Here is a 14776-nt window from a genome sequence, read left to right as displayed (position 1 = left end):
GTCTTACATCACTCATGAAAGAAGAAGAAAAAAGTCTCATTCTTCAAAAGTCTTTACACATTAATTTAATGAATGTTCTCGAAGACCATTTGTGTGTCAAATCTGTGCAGGGAACAGGGTATCTAATTGGGTCACAATAAAACAAGTGCCACATATCTGCAGATTTGAAACTTTGGCCTAAGAACTGGCATGTGTCTTGTTATTGATAAGTCGCTTTCCTCCTTTGTATTTTACTCACATGCGTGCCTAACTACCAGAATCCATGTCGTGCCATTGTGAAGGTTACAAAATGATATATTTTTCCTTTGCATAGAAATTTCCTTTCAGGCAAAGTTTTACAATAATTTTACATTTATTTAGCACCATAGGCCAGGAGGGGGTACAGAAAATGGAAAACAGTCATGTGGTTTTGCCTCATGGGTTTCTAATCTATTAAATATTATCGTCTTTCTTTCACAATGAAAGTTGATTATCCTGAAGCCAAGTTTAGCAAGGCCATATTTTAAAAAGTATTAATCAGGATCTGGAACTTCAAAATTACTAACTTTCTCTCAGGACATTAATCTTAATATATGCATTTATTGCTCTGGGCTGGCAAGACCCTTGTGAATGTGTAACTTCCAAAGAAAGTACGTACATGAGCCGTACTTGGTATGTGAATCACTTCTCTGTTTTCTAGAATCTGATTAAAGAGAAGAACTCAGCCACAAAAGTCAACAAGGCCAACAAACTGAGATTTGGAATTAACCTGATCTTTAAATTTTTATTTGTTTGCTTGTTTGTTTTAATGGGTTCATGATGGCGTTTTCAAACAACTCTTGTTGAGAGTGCTCTCATCTCTCTCACCCATCCCCATCCCCACCCTCCACCCTTCCAATGTCTCTTTTCATGCCATGTGTGTTCTATTGCATCCCACCATTCAACAAAACCTCTTTCATGCTTCTTGTGGTCTCCTTTCTAGTTTCATATCCTACACTCAACAATATTTCCACATAGATACATATGTACACATGTAATGAACATTAAAAGTTAGAGTCTGAATATGGGAGAGATCATGTGCCATAGCCTGTCTTTTGCTTTTGGGTTCTTCTTTCTTCCACCCTTCCCCACCCCCTTTTTTCCACCCTGTTGACTGCCTAACACTAAATAAGAGAGAAAAGAGAATAGAGAGAAAAAGGAAGGAGATCTCTGAATAAAGTCAGGGGTAAACAAGAGGGCAGCATTCTTATTAGACTACTTCCTGCTGATTTGGGGCTTTGAGATCCTTGGGGCAAGTTTTATCTTTGCTGTCAAGATATCTAATTTCTTCTTGTTGTTGTTTTTCATTGCACATGACTACTTAACAAACCATGACCAACAATGACCAAAAATAACCAACAACAAACTACCTATCAGGATCCTTTACCTACAGAAAAGTTTTCAGAATTCCAAGCTGCACAATCGAAAAAACTATCTGCAGCTGGCAAAACCACACCTGTGTCAGAGCATGAGACAAATCATAGTCAGCTGCTGTGGGCAATCTCAAGCAGCCTCATGTCCCCATACTTGGGATTAAAACATAAACATATTCTTATAATACTTCTGTGTGTTTTAAAGAAACCCAAATTATGAAATTGTCACTACAACATGCTGTTCATCTTTCCAGGTCTGGACCATCTCAACTGATAAATACTTTCTAACTCTATCCACTTTCTTTTAAATTTCACACAAGAATAAAATTCCATAGCAGATATATACCACATATATCACTATCTATTCATCTGCTGATAGGTATCTAGGTTCACCACATTTTCTTTCTACTGTGAATAAGGCAGCAATAAAAATGGACACACAAGTCTCTGTGATATCGTTGCTGAGAACTTTGCAATATGTCCAGGAGTTGTATAGCTTGCTAATATGATAGTTCTGTTTCTGCAATTTTGAGAAACCTCCATATTCATTTCTGTAATGGTAGCACTAGTTTATGCTTCCAACAGCATTGTGTAAAGTTTCAATTCCTTATCGTTACTGATTGTTGTCTTTTCTTGATCATAACCATTCTTATTGAGTATGATAAAATCTCAAAGTACTTCTAATTTACATTTCCATGAGGGTCAAGTATACTGAATACTTCCAGAAATGTTTATTTATTACCTGTGTTTTTTCTTATGAAGACTAGTTATTTTATTCACTGGTTGGCATTTATCAACTTGATACAGACTAAAGTCACCTGGGAAGAGGAAACCTCAATTGAGAAATTGTTACCATCAGACCAGCCTGTTGGCATATCTGTGGTACATTTTCTGATTAATATTGATGTGCAGGGGTCCATTCCACTGTGAGTAGTACCCCTGGGAGGTGGTCCTGCATTATATAAGATAGTAAACTGATCAAGCCATCAAAAGCCAGCCAATAGAGTTCCTCTGTGGTCTCTGCTCCAGTTCCTGTGTCCAGCTTCCCATCTTTCTGACTTCCTGAATTTCTTGCCCTGACTTTCTAGAAGGTGGACTGTAAACTGTAAGCTGAAACAAACCCTTTCTTCTTTAAGTTACTTTTGATTGGTAACAGAAAGTGAACAAGGTCAGCCCATATAATTGACAGGCAGATTGATGTTTCATCTTTCTAGTTCTTTATATATGCTAGATATCAACTCCCTGTCTAAAGTGTAGCTGGAATTTTTTTCTCCCACTCTGTAGGCTGTCTATTCACACTGCTGATGGTTTCCTTTGCTGTTTATAGGGCGTGTGGGATCATATTACCAGACAGGCATAAAAACTGGCAAGGTTGAGTGAGCTCAGATCCCGGGAATCTCAGAGATCTGAGATCCACAGGAATGGAGCAGCTCAATACCTATCTGTGTACCTGGTCTGGTACATGTCTGGTAACCATGACAGCCCACCAAGGACCATAGGCCTGAGTCACATAGCATAACACTGGAGTTCTTCTCCACGATAATGAAGTATGTAGATAGCCCTGAACCTTCAGCCAATGAGCTAGGTATTCTTCCCACAAAAGCTATTTATTCCCTGGTTGACCCTGAATAAAGTGTATGCATTCACATCCACCATCAAATAAACCAGTACAAACAAGCAAGGTTTTTTTTCAGAGAGGTGTTTCATTAAGAATCTCCATAAATAAAGCCTGTGACTAAAGCTATGCCCAAGGAAGTCTTTCTCCCTTCCAACCCCTCCGGTACACTCAGTACTTACTCCCAATCAGACCAGGTTCAGCTTTCTTCCCAGACTCTGCTGTTTCCTTTTTCTGTTCATCAAAGGAAAACACAAACCGTGGACCCCGGTTCCAGACTTCATTCTCCTTCCTCTGAGTGGTGTGCTGGTGGTTCCCAGGTACCACCAGCTGAGAGACAGGACATAGTATAACAGCTGCTCAGAAAAAAAAAAAAGTTAATTTCATGTAGCACAACTTGTTAATATTTGGGGCTATTTTTTGTGCTTCTGAAATCCTGTTTGGAGAGTTCTTGCTTGTGTCCCTGTATTTTGAAAAGTATTCTCTATATTTCTCTCTAGCAATTTAATTGGCATTTTCATGCCAAGTGAGAGATATGGACCCACTTTAATTCTCTGCTGACAGACATCTGATTTGGCCAACACCATTTGTTGAATAAGCTCTTCTCCCTACCCTAATTGTTATTTTTTGACACCTTTGTCAAGAAGGTGGCCATATCTGTGTGGGCTCATTTTTAGCTGCCCTATTCCATTCCATTAGCCTACACATCTGCTTTGCATGCTGATTTTGTCACTGTGACTTTGTTGTATAATTTGAGGTCAGATACTGTGGTACCTCTAGCAGTAGTCTTTGCACCTTGGAATATTTTGGCTACTTTTTATCTTTTGTGTTTTCATATGAATTTCTGGGTTACTTTTTCTAGTTCTGTAAATGTCATTGGAATTTTTCTGGGTATTACACTGACTCTGCAGATTGCATTTGTTAATATAGCCAATATTAATTCTGCCGATCAAGGAACATGAGAGATCTTTCCATCATCAAATATCTTCTTTCTCTAACTTTTAAGTGAGGATTACTTTTGAACTTACAAATGTGGTCTGATGACAGTTTGCAGTCTCAAAACAATGTTCTTACTTGAGGGACAGTCTGTAAAAGCAAAGGTTGACTTTCAAGATAAAGTCATATAATGTCTTCTGTGTCTTCACATATAAATCCACAGAAGAGAAAGACAAAGAATTGTTGGTAGAATGATGAGTTACAGCCAGGGATATCAAAATGATCTCTGGTTTGGTCAACACCATTTGTTGAATGGGTTGTCCCTAGTTGGGTCAGCTAGAGACATCAAGCAGTTGTCACTCGATTAACAAATAGGAAAGTAAGGACCAGAGTACTGATAAGTCACTAAAGTTACATGCTGAAAAATAGAGCTGGGACAGAACACGACTATGAATGTAGCAGAATTATTAATGAGGCGTTAGGATGAGTGGAAAGCTGAAGGCTTGGCCACAGGGCTTTGTGTATGAAAGTCACATTGTCCCAGGATTGCTTTCTTCCTCTTTTCAGATTACTTCTTGGGGATGCCCTCTTATTTGGCCTCTTGGTGACTTTTGTCATATTTTCAGTTGTCATCAGAATCATTGCCTTTCTCTGCGAGGAACAGATTGGAAGAAGTCATGCAACACTGTTTCTATTTCACTGGGAGACATACATTATCTTTTTTTATTTCTGTTTCTTGTATCCATGGCATTTATATAGTGCTAAGTAGATTTTTAAAGAATATTACCATCCCCTTTTCTATTTACTCTTCTCAGTGGGTCAGCTAGGGACATTGAACAGTTGTCATTCCATTAACAAGTAAGAAAGTAAGGACTAAGGTACTGATGAGTCACTGAAAGTTACATGCTGAAAATGGCAAGAAAAAGCAAAGCTTCTGTTTTGTTTTAACTATAAAAAGGAAGCACAGTTGAGATTTAGAAAATGATTCACTTGCTCTGTGTCCTTAATTTTTTTTTGTTTCCTTATGAAAATTGTAGTTGTTTTTCCTACTTATTTATTTTTATTAGATTTTTTTTTAATTTTGAGAAGTTCATGTACTGTATTTTGATCATATTCTTCTCCTTTCTCCAAGCCCTCCCAGATCTAAATGCTTTCTGGTCCAAGCTTGGAGAAGGGAGGTAGTCATGAAGTGTCATCCCTACAAAGGCACTATGGGTAACTGAGAACAGTTGAGAAAGAGACAGTCAATTTTTTTTAATGGTCTGGCTCCTATTAGGTCAGCCATATTCTGGTGCAAGGCCACATATCCAAATATATGGCTAGCACAAATTGTACTTGTGCCTTTTTGTTCATTCGTTTTTTTGTTTTACTTGGTTTTGTAATAAAACCCCATTCTTAATTTCTTATTTTGCAGGGAAAACTATTTACCATCTGATAAATATCTTTTCACACAAAGGTGATTTAGATGCTTAACATGTACATGTGATTTAAAACAATTAAATTTTTCCAAATTAGAAATATCTTGTATGTTTTGTATTGAATAATAAATCTCTGGTATTTATCTTCCCGACAATACAGAGGAATAAAATTAAAACTACCATATCAGTATAACAATTTCCTTAACTAAAGCCTGGTTAAAGGTTCTCAGATGTTGCTATAAATGCAATGCTGAAAGAGCAGCTTTTAATTGGATACACAGGGCAGGGTATCTATACTTGAGGGTAGTTTCTAAAAATGAATAATCAGTTATAATTGACATTGTAATTAAAAGTTCTGAATTAGTCTTTTCAAATACCTTAATAACTAATGACTAAAAAAAGAGCTGAAATTTTTTCATGTCTGGTCAACACCAAATATGGATAATTGCTACTTTTATAGATGCCACTTATTTATAGTTAAAGTTTGTTTTGTTTATATTCTAACTTATTTAGTTGTAGACTTAATTTATTCTTAATTTTTCTCATTTTAATTTCTACTTAAACTGCATGTACTTTTCCCCAAACACTAATCAAATGATACCCTATACATTATAGCTTGTAAGTTGAGATATGTGTGTGTGTTCAAAATTTATTTGTAGTTTATAATACTTGATGTATTTTATAATAATCAATGAGTGTTAGTTTCTAATTGTATAGATTGTTATGTTTAATATTTTTGTTAATCTCAAACTGGTGAGATGGCTCAGTGGTTAAGAGCACCAACAGCTCTTCAGGAGGTCATGAGTTCAAATCCCAGCAACCTCATGGTGGCTTACAATGAGATCTCATGCCCTCATATGGGTGTCTGAAGACAGCTACAGTGTACTCTGGGCCAGAACAAGCAGGGCCCTGGAACGAACGAGTGGGGGCAGAATGAGTGGGGCTGGAGCAAGAGGGAGAAGGGAAGGGGAAATATTTTTGATAATCTCAATTACTTCCTTGGGGTAAGAATAATGGTTTCTGTCTCAGAAAATAGAAAAAAATATTTTAGGAAAGAACAAGTAATCCCTGTTGACTAGAAAAATTAAACTAACAGAAATGATTAAGGCTAAATATCCATCATATTTTTGTATTTCAAAAAATTTTATTTTATATACATGTTATTAGACACATGATATTTACTAATTTATCTTTTGTATCAATGGGAAATAATATCTATTCCGGGCCTCTTCCGTGTCCCCTTCGCCCGTGAAAGAGACACGTGAGGCAGTGTTTGGGTGGTTACTACAGCGAGGCTTTATTCTTGTATCAGCAGAAGCAGAAAGACCCCAAGCCTGGAAAAGGCACTGTTATATGTACCCTAGAGTGGTGTGTTCACTTCTGATTGGCTGTTCACTCATTACCCCATATTAGGCCCCGGGATGGGCAGTGACTTTGGCGAGCTTTTGCCTTTTGCACCTGTGCAGTTAGTTGTTTACTTGTGGGAGCACAGGATGCCCACACCATCTTGTAATGGCGAATGCTGTCAAGCTCACCGAGGCTCCTAACATCTCCCCCTATCAATTTTATTAAGATGGAACAGCCTTTTGCCTATCAAGTGCGGCACCAACTTAGTGAAGGAAAGCAGAGGCCTGATCCCCTGTGCAAAATGAGATATTGTAATGGGTTTCTTCTCTTGGCATCATGCAATGAGTAATACTTCCCATACCCATCTCCATGCCTTTTTGTTGGGGAAAGGGAGCCTCCACTCTGGAGCACCCGGCGGCCGTCCGTGAGCTGAGAGGAGGTTTTGGCATCAAACCTTTGTGCAATCAGGCATACTTTCAGGAAATCTATCCACACTCGTGGAACATTCCCTGTCAAGTACCCACTCGCAAACACCTCTAAATATTCAGGTACCACAGTTATTCAGGCAAGGGCTGGCTAGACTTAGACCTCTCATCGACCCAGTGCAATGGGCTGAACCCTTGGGGTGCATCGACTGAGGGTCTCAGTCATCAGATACTTTCTTAGCATAGATAGCCAAATTTCAGGGGAAGATCCTTGCTCCAGGCTACGAGTGCTTGGGTGATAGCGACCTTGTCACGTTTTTGTTGGGCTCTGAGCTTGCAGACCAACCATAACATGAACACTAATCCACAACATAGGGCTGCACCAAACAGGCCTATCCCCACCCTTTAAGAAAGAAAGAAAAGGCAGAGGTAAGCCAAGAAGTAAAATCGCCAGGGGTAACAGGGTCCACTCGTGTTCCATCAAGGCTCGAAATCCAGATCTGCAATCGCCGCTGCATCTGGTCCAGCTCCCTAGTCCAATTCCCTTGTAAATAAGCAGAAAGGTTATGGCTTTGAATAAATGTATCATTCATAAATCTCAGAGGTATAATACATAAATGTGGGGTTGCTGACATGCAGCTCATCTGAACCACATCCGTGAGCTGTTCCACATGGGCTTGGAGCAAATCAACTCTCTGATTGACCAACAGAATGTCTGATGCCAAGTGTGCATCCATTTTCTGTAGAGTGGTCAAAGCCTCAGAAGTCTTTTCTGAAATTTGATTAATAACAGTAGCTGTTGTAACTTGATTAGCCAAGGCTACGCCTGCTGTCACAGCTGCAGCTGCAGAGATGGTAATAGCAGTGATAATGGCTGCAGTTATATCAAAATCTCTCTTCTGTCAAAATAAGGTCAAGGTCCCAGACGTCTGAACGGGGATAGGGATCCATAGTAGTATACTGGCTATTAGGGCCTGCTTATAGACAAGAGTAGACCAGCACTGGGACATAAAGCAAGTTACATTGGTACAAGAATTAAAGGAGTTGTTGGATAGGATGAAAAGAAATGGAGGATACACACAAACTGGAGTGAGGCATTACAGTTAAGGGTATAGAAGAAATTCTGTTTAGCAGAAGCGGCACCTTTTAAGAAGGCAAGGGCATAGGTTTTGGAAAAGCAGATAGGATAGCCATCTAAATTCACTATATATACTAGGAACCCAATTTAGGAGAGTCCAAATGAGAATTGAGAGCATCTGCAGATGAACCCTTGGGGGGGGGGAGCTCATTTTCAGGAACCGCGAGTCGCCCTGTCAGTCGCTCTGGCAGCCAAAATGGGTTGTCTTCTTCCTGTGGAAAAACACAAACCGCTCCCCTGGATCTTATTAAAATAGGATCCGGGCCTTTCCATTGACCAGTCAAAACATCTTTCCATTTTATCATTTCTTTTGGCCTAGTTGGTTCCAGGCAATGGCGATCAGCTGTTGTATTGCCCTGACTGTCCAAGTTCAAAAAGTTGAGTGTAAAAAGTGCCAGAGTAACAGTAACCCGTGGCACCGTGGGCAGAGCTTCCTCAACTTCTCCTTTTTGTTTTATCAAATAAGTTTTAAGGGTACGATGAGCACGCTCAATGATGTCCTGTCCCTGAGGGTTGTAAGGAAGACCCGTCAGGTGTGTCACCTCTATTTGGCGACAAAATTGTTGAAATTTTTGAGAAGTGTAGGCTGGTCCATTGTCTGTTTTAAGGATTTTAGGCTTTCCCCAGGCACTCCAAGCCTCGAGACAATGTTGAATAACATGGGCCGCCTTTTCTCCGGTCAATGGAGAGGCGAACATAACTCCAGAACAGGTATCAATGGAGACATGCAAACATTGTAATTTGCCAAAGGATGGGATGTGAGTAACATACATTTGCCAGATCTGTAATGGCCTAATTCCCCAAGGGTTAATTCAACCGGGATCGGCTGCACCCCCATGTGTGGCATTAGTAGGACTCGGGAGGTGGAACAGAGGTCCATTCCTGCGGAACCCCTTGTGGCTCTGCAGCGAAAAGAGTCCCCTGAGTGTTCAGCAGTGTCCCATATCTTTTGGGGCCCTGGGATCTTGGGCCCGCATATCCGTTTTTTGAAAAATCTCATTCCTTAATGGCTGAGGGATTTGGAGGGAGGATCTGACCTCTTATATCTCTAACAGAGCAGCAATCCCGAGCCAGATGATAGCCCTTTCCACACCTGGTGCACAGTTTTGATGGTATTTGATTATTTGGGCACTCTTTCTTCATATGTCCCGCCTTCCCACAGGCAAAGCATTGGGCCATATATTTTGAAGGGAATTTTCCGCAATTCTGCCCTTTAAGGAGGACTGTAGCCATTTCTAAGTTAGCTGCTGCAAGTCCGGCATTAGTAAGGGGACCTCCCAAGCCGTGACAGACTCTTAACCAGTCGTGTAGTCCTTTGGCTCTCCGAGGAGCAATGGCTGCACGGCACTCAGCTGTGGCATTTTCAAAGATCATCTGTTCAATTAATGGCATTGCTTGCTCTGGTTCACCAAAAATCCTACCCGCTGCCTCGGTCATTCGGGCCACAAAATCAGAAAAAGACTCATTAGATGTCTGAACTACCTTGGACAAATAAAGGTTACTGCCTTCCTTCCTAGGGAAAGACTTCCATGCCTTTATTGCAGCTGATGCTATCTGTGCGTAGACCTGCCAAGGGTGATCGGTCTGGTCGTTTGCGTGTATGCCAACTCCAGCCAGCATGTCAAAAGTCCATAATTGCTGTCCCTCAGTGTTTGCATTAATCCTGGCTTGTGCTTGCAGTGCCTCGTGCCACAAGGCCTTCCACTCTACGTATTGGCCCATATTGTTAAGTACCGTCTTCACTGTGTCCTGCCAGTCTCCTGGCGTCATAGCAGCTGTACTTAACCTCTCCACTTGGGATACGGTAAAATTTGCCCCAATTCCATATGAGTGTACTGCCTCAGCTAATTCTTTGACCTGCCTATACTCTACTGGGGCATGAACATGTGCTCCTTCTGCCACTTCAAAGACCAGAAATGCCAGCTGTAGCTGTCTCTGATCTCCTGGGCTGAGAAATGAATTAGAGACGCTGCCCGGGGGGCATAGGCCGGAGGCAAGGGTGGGGCCAAGGGGCTCAAGGTCTTTCTTAGTCTTATCTCAGAATGGTTATTTTTTGCATAGGCGGGTGCCTCCTCTCCTAGGCTTTCTTCTTTGGAGCTGCTAAGGTCTATGGCGGCAAGCTCCTTAATGGGGTATAGGGGGGTCCTTTTGACCTCCGCTCTCTCTCCACTAGCCTGTGAAGGGTCCTTAACCTTAATAGGCCCTGCAGTGGCCCCTGTTCCCTTTGAGTACCCTTTTCTTTGATCAGGCTCCTTGGCCTGCCTCTGTTGCCCAGGCTTTTTTGCCTGCTTCTCCTTTCCAGGCTCCTTGGCCTGATCCCCAGGCTCCTTGGCTTGATGTCCAATAATGGTCTGGGGTTCCAAGCTCATGCTTGACCAAGAACCCAGCTGCTTCTCACAGCCCACTGCCCCACATCAAGGAGGTGGGGACAGTTAGGACCATTTAAAGGTTGACTACTATGCAAGGTTCAGCATTATTTCACATAAGTATGACTCTGAAAGCTCAGAATGTTCTAGCACCAATTTACATGAATTCCTTTGTAGGTAATCTGGTTTGCAGCACATGAGTTAGCTCCTTGTTTGTATGTTAGGATGCTGGAATTATATTGGGATACTTCTAACTTCCATACATTTTTTTTTATTATTATTTACCACCTCTCAGTGTTCCCTTTAGCTAGGAAGATGCTCAGGTTTTTGTTTAGCCTGGAGTTGTTTCCTCTTGTTATTTTTTTTTCCTTTTGTTTCCTATGATGGATTGCTAGAATCCTTTTTTTTTTTTTTTTTTTCCTTCTGGAAAGCAAAAACAGGCAAGCTGGTGTCCCATGCCTGCTAGGCAAGCACTCTACACTGCAATACACTCCAACCTCTAATTTTAGAAACCTTAAGAAAGGTTTTGAAACCTCTACATTCATATTTTGTACCATGTCTAGGTTTTTTTTTTTCCTGTATTTTTCAACTTTATGCCTCAAGGGACAACAGTTTGAGTAAACATTTCAAGTAAATTTTCTAGTTCATTAATTTGATCCTCAATTTTGATCATTCTGCTTTGTACATTTATTTCATTTTTATTATTTGAAAGTGTTTGATGTAAAAATAATGTGTAAAAGTCTCCTTGAACGTAGAATAGTGCTCACTATAAGTTTGGAAGGAGGGGCATGTCGTAAAGGAAGACTGGTGTTGCTCAATACACAATACGTGGCAATATGCATATGATGCAACTGTGCTTGTAACTTCATTAATATGTTTAATTAATGCACTGTCAATCGAAGATGAAATACAAAGAAAAGCTGCAAAAAGAAAGCTTGCAAGCATCTAACTCCTAGAAGAATCCAGAGCCCAGTCAGTACCCATTCAGCAACATGACAATTTGATATAAACAAAACTATACCAATTAATGAGAATTGATTATATGTCCAAGGTTCTTCACTGTGCAAAGGAGAAAGGATTAACGAGGATCTACAGAGGAGGAAGGAGGAAGTGACAAGGCTGTGGAAAGAACAAAGGAGGAAGTGACCCATCTTCTCTAGGGAGAGTGAATAGACTTGTTGGCTGGGATTGACACCAGACAAAGGCAACTCAGGGAAGCAAGGGTTTGCTTAGGAAGGAGAGGAAGGAGAGGAAGGAGAGGAAGGAGAGGAAGGAGAGGAAGGAGAGGAAGGAGAGGAAGGAGAGGAAGGAGAGGAGAACTGGTGCCTGGAGTTAGTGGTCTGGAGCCTGCACACTTAAAACAGGAGCCGAGGGGCCTGGAGAATGGAGGATGTGGGGAGTGACAAGAATAAATGTGTTTGGTATAAAAACAGAAAAGAAGAAAAGAAAAGAAATGGAAAGGAAAGGAAAAAAAGAAATAAAAAGAAAAGAAAAGGAAAAAAAAGAAAAATGGCTCTGCTGACCAGAGAACAGCCAGCCGCTGGGCTTGTTAGAGAGACTGAGGTGGCTAGGACTTTTTCCTGATGTTTGTCAACAGCATGCTTTTCTTATTAATGTGTCCTCAGCAACCCATGATATTTTGATCTAGCTGACCACCACAGCAGCTCTAAACCAGCCTTTTGAACCTATATTAATTATGTTCATTTCTAGTCTTACTTTCTTTTACATTCCAGTGGTTCTTCGTGGAGTGCGCTGAGCCTCAGGTGAACTTCCTGCCATTTTTGGCTCTTTTAATACTATTTTTGAAAGTTGTATTGAAGACCCCCAAACTCGGGAGACCCTTACTCAAGTCTCAGGAAGTCGCGACCACCCACAAACTCCAAGACACAGTACCTGGATGCAATCAGCAGAGGTTTATTAGGGAAGAGAGCTGGGGTCAAACTGCACACTCCCGCAGTAGAGTTTGACAAAGCCAGTCAGTCTGAGGAGGGTTTTTTTAAAGGGAAAAACCACAAACCAGGGGAGTGGGAAGGTGGGGGTGAGGGGTTGTCAAGGTTACATAACATAAAAATAGTGGAACATTTCAGAGGAACCCACCCTAAATGATTTAGAGTCATGTGAAAATCACTCTGCACACTCATTCCTCTCAAGAATGTAGTTTTACCATGTCACTGTGCCCTACCCTGTCATTACCAACTATTTCAGATTAACTATTTTTCTTCCCTGAGGCTTGAGGAATGTTAATCCAGCAAGTGTCCTCTGATTCAGGGATAATGTCCTCCACCTGGAATGTATCCAGGGGCAGTGAAGGCCTGAAATCTTACATCCAGTTCCGGTTTCTGGAACTTGCATTCTTTTGCTCAGGTCTAGAGTAAAGAAAAAGCCTGTATATATTTCATAAAATGGTCTTTATAATTTTTCACTCTACAGTATCAACAAGAGAGAAGTAGAGTTAAAGTATTTTAACCCCCCCCCCAAAGGAAATGGAGTTATATTTCTATCTTTTGCATGGAACAGTCACTGTGTTTCTTCTATGTTGACAAAAAGCATGTGCATTTTAAATATCCATGTTACTACCTATGAAATGGCAATGCCTGAGCCGACCAGATGTGTTTCCTTGTCAGTGGAAGCATAGATGAGTACATTGATTTCACCTTGAAAGTTGATCAGCTGACTGATGACCACAAGTTGTCTAGAATGCACCTGAAGAGCCCCAAACTCCAGAGACACTCAAGTCTCAGGAAATCACGAACACCCAAAGATCAGAAGAAACCATACCTGGATGCAATCAGCAGAGGTTTATTTATTAGGGAAGAAACCTGGCAGCCATCGGTCTCACCACGCACTCGTGCAGGAGTGAGGTTTGACCCCAACATCCAGTCCGTGGAGGGTTTTAAAGGGAAAAACCACAAACCAGGGGAGTGGGAAGGGGGGTGAGGGGTTGTCAAGGATAAAAAACATAAAAATAGTGGAACAATTCAGAGGTACTCACCCTAAATGATTAGTGTCATGTGGAAATCACCCTGCATTCTTCTCAAAAATGTGGTTTTTACCATGCCATTGTGTCCTATCCCTCCATTTACCAACTACTTCAGATTAACTATCTTCACCTCTTCCGGCTATAGCCCCACCTAGGTGGCTTGCATCTTTTATCTGTGGTCAGGAATGTCTTCCTGCCTTGGGCCTTTTCCACCCATAGGCGGACCTACTGCCTGAGGCTTGATTCAGGGAATAATGTCCTCCACCCAGAATGTGGAATGTGCTCCGGGGAAGTGAAGGCCTAAAATCTTATTTTCAGTTCCTCGTTCTGGAATCTGCACTTTTCCTGCTCAGGTCTAAGGCAAAAAATCTACACATATTTCATAAAATGGCCTTTATAATTTTTAACTCTACACACCAACACAGTCTAACCTCATCTCACAATGAGGGAAATTCTATTAATGGGCATACCACAATATTAAAGAGAAAGAAACTGCCTACCTCTGTCTATAGTGGAGAGGAGTTCCTAGTAATTCCAGGAGAGAACTTTTTATTGCTTTTGTTCCTAAGAAACTCTTTTTTTCAAATACACTTTGTTTATTCTTAAAGCAGACAACTCTCTATTTTTTCAAAAACAGACCTCTCTCCCTGTGACAAGACTGTGTCTCAGCAAAGAGCTTTTAGAGAAAGGTATTTGGCTTCCTGCAGAGAGGAAGATGGGAGGGAAGAATGCAAGGCTGAGTCCAGACTGCCTGGGGAGGGGGGAATTAGGAAGCAAGGCAGGATGGTAGAACTCTTGCAGAATACTAGTGACAGCTTTGTCTAAATTGATCTCTCTGACATTAAACACCAGAAAAATTGTTTGATAGTACTTTAAAGTACTTGCTAAAAAGTTTTATAGCTTTCTTTTTATGTACAATAGAAAAAAATCAGTCTTGTGGAGTTGTTTATATTCCCATCATAAAAGTCCATTTCTGAGTTTGCTATAGAGTTGTTCTAAAAAATAAAGTGAAACATTTTGTGTCATTTAGATTCTTTTTTTAAAAAAAGTCAAATAATATTTTTATTGAATCTTTTAAAATCTCATATATACACACAAAGATATATACACACACACAAACACACACACACACACACACACACACACACACACACACACAT

Source organism: Arvicanthis niloticus, chromosome 23 (genome assembly GCF_011762505.2).
Source record: "Arvicanthis niloticus isolate mArvNil1 chromosome 23, mArvNil1.pat.X, whole genome shotgun sequence".
Taxonomy (NCBI): Eukaryota; Metazoa; Chordata; class Mammalia; order Rodentia; family Muridae; genus Arvicanthis; species Arvicanthis niloticus.
This window is presented reverse-complemented; position numbering follows the sequence as displayed.